Source organism: Emydura macquarii, unplaced genomic scaffold (genome assembly GCF_026122565.2).
Source record: "Emydura macquarii macquarii isolate MOO-44397 ecotype Brisbane River unplaced genomic scaffold, CSIRO-AGI_Emac_v2 contig_18, whole genome shotgun sequence".
Lineage (NCBI taxonomy): Eukaryota > Metazoa > Chordata > Testudines > Chelidae > Emydura > Emydura macquarii.
In genome coordinates, this window is record NW_027130155.1 from 11,115,329 (window position 1) to 11,123,030 (window position 7,702).

Genomic DNA, 7,702 nt, shown 5'->3' on the forward strand with positions numbered 1-7,702 from the left:
CACCACCAAATCCTCTTGTGCACTGGAGTGAGTCAGGCCTCCAAAGTATAGCGCCTTGTATGGGACCTCTGCATCATGTCAAAGCCTCATCCCTATCCCACTCTACTTCAAGAGAGCAGGGATTTCACAATCCCTATTTGGGCCCATAAATTTGACCCTTCATTGCCACTGTGAAGAGACTAACAATCAGCGATGGACAACAACCTTTATAAGATGCCACATTGGGTCACTTTAGTACAAGGCTCAGTAAGTTTTTTTTTAAAATGATCCTCTTTATTGGGGAAAAACTGGAATGTACTCAGGTTGGATGTCCATACAGCAAATTCCTGAGCATTCACATGTTTGTCCGTGAGGCACTAACAAACTGCTAATTGCCAAAATAGAAAGAATTCTCTCTGGCTCTCTGGTTGATACTTGTGAGAGTACCTTAGGTCTTAGTGTGAATCTTTACAAAGCAGAAGTAGTTTCATACAATTCTCTTAATATCTTTACAGTGAAGAAAAGGAAGTGCTTTTAGCAACCAGCTAAATTCAGCCATTCATGAGTGTCAGAGTGAGAGCTTATTTTCAAACTTCAAATATCATTAATGTCAAATAAGTCAGACAAGTTGTATGAGAGCCCGCAGAGGTTCTGAGGTTTGCTGTAGTATGTGAATATATACAAGTACTAACTGAACCAAAACCAACCTCCTGCCTCTTTCACAGGCTATTTTTTTTCCTGACCAGTGAGGACCCTTTTGGACTCTCACCCCCAACCCAAAACACAAAAACTCCATATAAACTCATACATATATGTTTGTACACATCAATATTCTCCAAGTTCTCCAGAGTTCTTAAAGCCAGCCTTACAATCCAGCAGGACACTGTGCACATAACTTCATCTTGTTCTCAAAGGCTTCAAGGTCTCTGCATATAGAGTCTAAATCTGAGGAGGGCTTCTGAGTTGGCCTATAACACCAGCTTCATCAGGCCAGGGACCAGCTGGCTCAAGCTCCCCCTCTCTATCACCAGCCACATTTCCCCCCCCCCCCCCCCCCAAGAGTCCCTAAGCCCAACCAATTCTGTTTGTTGCTGGAAGGGGGCCTCTTGCATCTGCCATTGAGCAGCCAGTTGTGCTGCTTGTTATGTCTGTAGACGCCTCATGAACTGAAGGAGTATAGCCAGGGCCTGTTGCCACTATAACACAACTGTCTGATGCTGCTGTGCTATTACCAAACAGGCTAATCACCCTCCTCCATCTTTCTTAAATCACTCAAGCTAGATGGGCTCAATCAATATTCAAGGGTTCAATTGCCCTCTTTTTTCTTAGCCAGTAATCCTCCTTCTCCTCCATTGTATCAGGAGGTATCACAGCACCTGTATTCTCTACCACATATCACAGGACAGGGCTTCTATCAACTTGCTAAACACCCATTACCATATCCATAGTTTATCTTAACTAGCTTTGTTTCCCAAAGCTAAACAAAGAAACCAGTATTTCAACTCACCCTTTACATTTTAGGCACTCAATACCTCCTCTCCCAGCAGGTTGTAGCAACTTCTCAGCACCCTCTCCACCAGATCTAACTCAGTGAGTCTGCTCTGACTCTGCTCCTTTAATTGGGTCAACAGGGAGCACCTGATCTAGCCCACAGGTACTGGACCTGCTTCATTTATAGGAGCCAGCCACCCTATGACTCCCTCCTTTCCCTACTTCTGGTGGTTTTCACCTGCCTGCTAACTTTCATGGCCCTAGACAATATTCTCATATCTGCACTAGCTTGGGAGCTTCCTGAGCCTTTTGTAACACCTCCCATCTTTGAAATAGGTTACTACTACCTCTGCAGGGTGCATTGATGTTTTAGTTTTCAGTTCCTGTGTAATACAGGATTTGTTATGGCCCCCACTGACATCTTATATTATGGGATGCAAACAAAGTGAGTCTTCAAAATGCCTCCTACTAAGGTAAATCCCAGATTCAAAGGGACCAGTCAGATAGCTGAAGGCCCAGATGGGGATGAAGAGAAAACAGCTGATGAGGGGAGGGGCCATGAAGTGGATGGAGGGGTGTGTGTTACAAGGGAGACCAAGGCCTCTGGGAGCATCTCAAAGAAGAGCGAGAGAACTTCTTATCTTAACCAAACCTATCCTATTTTTAAAAACAGTTCAAATTCAGTTCCTTTGGAGAAAGGAGAGGTACACCACTTCTAGTTAGGGCTGATAGCCTGAGTGGGATCCTGTAACTGGCATTAACACAGAGACCCAAAGTGCCTACCCTTTATTTTTATTGCTACATATCCAAGACATAGCATTAGATTGGAACTAAGCTGACTCCAGTCTAATGCTAACAACACAGTACTGCACTACTCCAAAATGCCATATATAGTAAAATGTCATAAGTGATGTAACAGCTGCCCTGCACATATGTGGACAGACTGGCATTAATTTTTCTACTTTCCTGGCCAGCTGCTCCCTCTATAAACCTTGCCTTTATGCTGCTATTCATCTGCTCATTGCCCCGTTGCCCTCTGCCTGCTCATAGCTTGATTTTGCTCTGTGTTAACAATTTACAGACTGGCTGAAGTTATTCTCTATCAGATCTTACTCCCCAATCATGTTCCTATTGTTCAAAATTCTCCTAAGAAAAGCTTCACTCCAGTTCCTCATTGAATCATCATTATGTCTAGAAAGAGGCTAACAAATTTTCGTGCATGCCCCTTGAAAAGTAGGGGGTTATGTAACAAACAGGGAATTACTCTAGTAAGAAAAATGACCGCTTCTGTCTTAGAAAAAAGGTGGCTTGGGATAGTCTAGGGGAAATAATCCTGCTGTAATGGGGTGCCTTCTATAGTGTGAAAGAACACAAGAAGTTACTTTCTGAAGGATGCTATTGAAAATGCATGAATAGTTCCCTAAAGATAACCCAGCCCCCCAACCCTGAAGCTTAAGGTTTTGTTAAATGGTATATATGCATTTTCATGGCTTGTACTCCTACAGCACCCTTAGCTATATTACAGAATTGTAGCCATAGAAACATATGCTTAAGGCTACAGTTGAGTAGCTAAACCACAGCAAACTATATAGATAACAACATGTAGCCCTTTATCTTAAGTATATTGTCCTCTCAGTCTCTACTACTAGCCAGTTGCTTGTTTATGCATTTTACGGTATTTCATACAATACTATATACTGATAGATACCTGCATGACTGGTCTTAATATCGGAGAACACATAACTAGGAAAAATCAAGCCATAATCTATATTTGCTTTTGTTTGCTTACTTTTCTATCTTTGGCAATACATTTTTATAATATGGTGTATAGAACATTCAGTGAAGAGTTTCTAATGAATGATTAATAGCAAAATGTTGCCTAGACAAGATATTTTCTGTTTTTCATGTGAAATTCTAAAGGAATTCAAGAAACCAGAAGGCAGAAACATCAAGCTTGTGGCTGTGACTAGTTTTTCTCTTTATTTTATCTCACTTCAGAAGCTGTTACTATGAATACTTGACAGCAGAAAATAAATGCAGGAAGCTGAAGAAAGGTATGTAGCCTGTCACCTGTTACCAAGAGACCTTCATAAGTCCTACGTATGGGACAAGACTTAAGAAAAAACACATTTGTTGTTTTACATGATTCTGCACCATTAAATAGCTTCTGTTTTTCATTAATTGAGATGAGAATGCAGCCCATTAATAAAGCTTGTGGCTGTTAAACTTGAACTTAAAAAGGGGAATAAATTTGGAGCTTTGCAAAGGTACCAGATGAACAAATATGAATCCCTCTATTTTATCCATGGAATGATTAATGCATGAGCTATGCAGATTTTCTCTATTGCCACCAATATGTTGCAAGCCTAATCTAAAAGATATCACCCAGTCAATTAGGGCCTCTCTGGTGAGAGAATAGAGAAGGGTAACCATTTAGTGCCAGTTGTGGCTCCATGGTTCTGTTATGTAGACAGCTCTTCACTAGGAATTAGAATGTGGTCCATTTGTAAAGGGAATGTGGTGACAAAGAAATAAGATAACACCAACCTTTGATTAAAAGCTAACATTTTCATGACAAAAAAGCATATGCCTTTAAAAAAAAATGTATTGCAATACCTTCGAGGCCCCAGCTGAGACAGAGCACCATTGTGTTAGGCACTGTACATTTAACTAGTAAAAGAGTATCCTGGCCTTGAAGATCTTACAATCTATGTAGACAGGAAAGACAAAGGAAATGTCTCCCCATTTTACCTGTGGAGAACTGAGGCAGAGAACTGAGGGCTGGGATTTTCAAAAGGAACCTAACAGAAGTAAGCATGCAAATCCCATTAAATTTCAATGGGAGCTGGCCACCTCAGTCGCTTTTGAAAATCCCACACTAAGTGAATTGCCCAAGGTCACAAAGGAAGTCTGTAGCAGAGCCAGAAATTGTCTCTAGATCTCTTGAGTCCCTGTCCAGTGTCTTTATTTAAAAAAAACACACACACAAAACCATCCTGCTTCTCTCTGGCATGTCAAATAGTCTTTAATAAATAAACAGTTTGAAATGTGAGGTTAAAATACTAAAATGCCTGTCATGCATTGAATGTGTCAAAGTGGTGGCCTGTTGTCCACTCCTCAAATTTCCATGTAGCTGTTGTCATGTGCTAAACATTTGCTACAAATATTTATCTGTTTCAGTCATTCAGTTTTCCCTGGTTGCTCTTTCTCTCTAGGATCCAAAGCCATCTGCATTGTCTCCTGCCAGCCCATCCCTTAGTAGGTGCTTTTTTCCAGCTATAGATTCCTAGCTAAATGGAGGGTTCTCCATAAGATATGGGACAATGGAGAATGGGCCATGCCTTCTGTGCCTCTGCATGGGAAGAGAAGATATACATGAAGAGCCAATCTTTGCTGGGAATCCGGGCCTGAGCTATTTCTGTATGGTGCTTCTTTAACTCCCCAGTTCTCCCTCTTGAAGTGTTTCCTTCTTCTGCTTATACTTTGGAAAGGGCACCTAGAATGAGTACCCCAACTGGATATTTAACTACTTCTGTCTTCAGCTTACTCTATTTTTAGATGAAGAATTGCCATAGTCGCAAAGGAACCTGTCAGTCACGCAGGATGGTGATTAGGTCTCAGGCAGTTTTCACCAGCTGCCCTAAGAGAACCTGTCCATTGCCTTGCTTTAAGCCAGATGTAAAAGTTTTCTAGCCCCTTATCAATTACTTGAACCACTCCATTCTCCCACAGGTTAAGATACCTTTACAGATGCTTTGATTTGTGTGGACTGTTCCATTAATTGGAGCAGAAGTAGCAGACTCTCTCAGGAGCTCACTTTTGGCTTACAATACAGGGACATGGTATCTTGATTGATCTTGAGATATTTGGATTTAAAAATGGTTTCCAGCTAACAGTCAACCACCACCCAGACATAGAATTTGCAGTTCTATTTATAAACAAATGACAATGAAGAGATAATGCAAGAAAAATTACTCATCCTTTCCTGTAATGTTCCTTATTTTCTCAGTGAGCAATACATCTGTCACTGGAGTGCAAGACTACACTCTGTTAAATAGCACTATGTGCATTTCACTGCACGATTAAAAAAACTAAAGTACCTTTTCTACTCCAGACTGGAAAGGCACTTACTTATTATGCTGTTACATTAAGAAGGTGGGAAAGCAGTCAAAGCTCACATTGCAATTAATGGTCACGTCAGTCTGAGAGCTATAAATACTCCTCTTCAGTAATAAGTGCAAATCTCTATCATCACAAAACCAGGAGGAAAACAAAGACTATACATTCAAAGCTAGAGTTTTTCATGTCATACTTACAGACAGGCCTGTGAAAGTAAATAATATTGCTCTGACCAAAGATTTGCAGTCAGAAAAGATCAGTGTTCCAAGCTTTGTTCACATGGCAGGCTTAACTTGAATCACTCCTCCATTGTCTCATTTTTAGGACTGCATATTATATAGAAGAATGCTTTATTTATAGTACAGCTGCTTAGAGAGTACATCTTTTCTTCAGAGTGCTTTAAGACATAAAGTGATCCTCAACACCCCTGTGAGGTAACTTTGTTACCTAGAGGAGAAGACTGAGGCACAAAAGTTAAATGACTTATCTCTGGCCACAGAGGAAGGTCAGTATCAGAGATGGGAGGAAAACGCTTTTTCTAGCTTCTAGGACTAGACACTGACATGAGACCATGCTACTCTATGGCAAATGAAAGTGTTAATGAAACAAACCATGTTGCCATGTATATGTGCTACTTCCTCATTTAGAATAAGCATGTGTGTGGAGGAGCTTCCAATGCAGATAAATATTTGATTCTAACATAAGGGAAGTTCTGAATCATCCTCAGAGCAAAAGAAAGTTCAACATAAATAAGAAATAGCTTACCATAAACAAATACTACTGTGCATAAACACAGGAAAGCTTTATTTTGGGCCAAATCCTTGAGCTGCTTGGCATGCCAACACAGGGAGTAAGGAAATACGGGAATCATAATCAAGTAATCTTTATTCGTACATTTTGTTTTGCCTGCTATGACTTGTTTCATGTGCACTGCTTCTTTAAAAGGAGAGACCTCCATCCTCTCTGCTCTGAGACAACTGCCATTTTGTGACCTGTCAGAAGAGATGCACACTGTGGTTTCATGAAGACCACTTTTATTCTTAATAAAAGACAACAGTTGCTCAAACTGAAACTATCTGTTTGTTCCATGTGTATGGAAAAATATAAACGAGGTGATTTGGTATACAAACATCGGACTTTAAAAGAAACGTTCACATGCAGACACTGCCACAGTACAAGGTTCTCGCTCCTGGTTATTCCACATAGGAATTCGCTATTATAATAAGGAATGTAAAAGAAGCTGCTGTTCTGCTGCATTTTCCAACAGGTGTAACATCAATGCCAGTCAGAGATTTTTGAACTTTTGCAGTAAAATTAGGTCAGCTATTTTCTGGTTTTTCTTGGTCCCAAATTTATAGTACAGTACAGGCCCCAGAGCTAAAGCAGTAGAATGGAATATGTTAGATAAGTCACAGTGCCAAAATTTCTTAATGAAATCCTATAAATTTGTAGGCATTCCTTGATTTAACATTTCTGTAGCATTTTCATTGTACATGCTTAGCTCAGAAGGCTGCATATTGGAGGTTATTTCTAGAACCTACATAATCCGTTTTAACATAAAAATAGGAGGAAAGCAGCTTCTAAAAGTGCAAGGCCTAACCCTTTAGGACATTAGTCACATTTGGATACCTATGCACTTTAGTACAGGGTGTGATTTTGAAAGCTGCTGAGCAGCATTGCACTATTGCAGTTAATGGGAGCTGTGGGTTCCCAGCACTACCAAAAATCAGGCCCCTACTTTAGGTACTCATGTTTGAAAATGATGGGTTCAGGAGTCGATTCTGCTTTCACACCAGTGAGAATGAGCAGTAACTCCATGGATGTTACTGGAGCTATGCAAGTGTTTAAAAAAAAAAAAAAAAAAAATCAGACTACCTGGAGTGTGGCTAACCCAGCAGATAATATGGTGGCTTAATCCAGCTCTCTGCAATAAATGGGAAATCAGAGAAACACAAGAAGATACAAAGAAAAAAGCCAACCTGAATCTGTAGGTTTGTGCTGTAAATCTGAATGACTAGCTTTGGAGTCAATTTGGAAAGAAAATAAGAAGGCTGGAGAACTGACTGATCCCAGTCCCAGAGAGCCAGCAACAGAACCCAGTGCCATCAGCCTG

The 7,702-nt window shown here is 40.4% G+C and overlaps 1 long non-coding RNA gene across 1 annotated transcript; it reads left to right on the plus strand.

Moving 5' to 3' along the window:
• The first annotated feature begins 1,760 nt into the window (after window positions 1-1,760).
• LOC137148853 (uncharacterized) lies at window positions 1,761-6,661 on the plus strand. Its single transcript, XR_010918602.1, has 3 exons — window positions 1,761-1,943; window positions 3,469-3,524; window positions 6,535-6,661. It is a non-coding gene; the product is annotated as an uncharacterized lncRNA (long non-coding RNA).
• The last annotated feature ends 1,041 nt before the right edge of the window (window positions 6,662-7,702 follow it).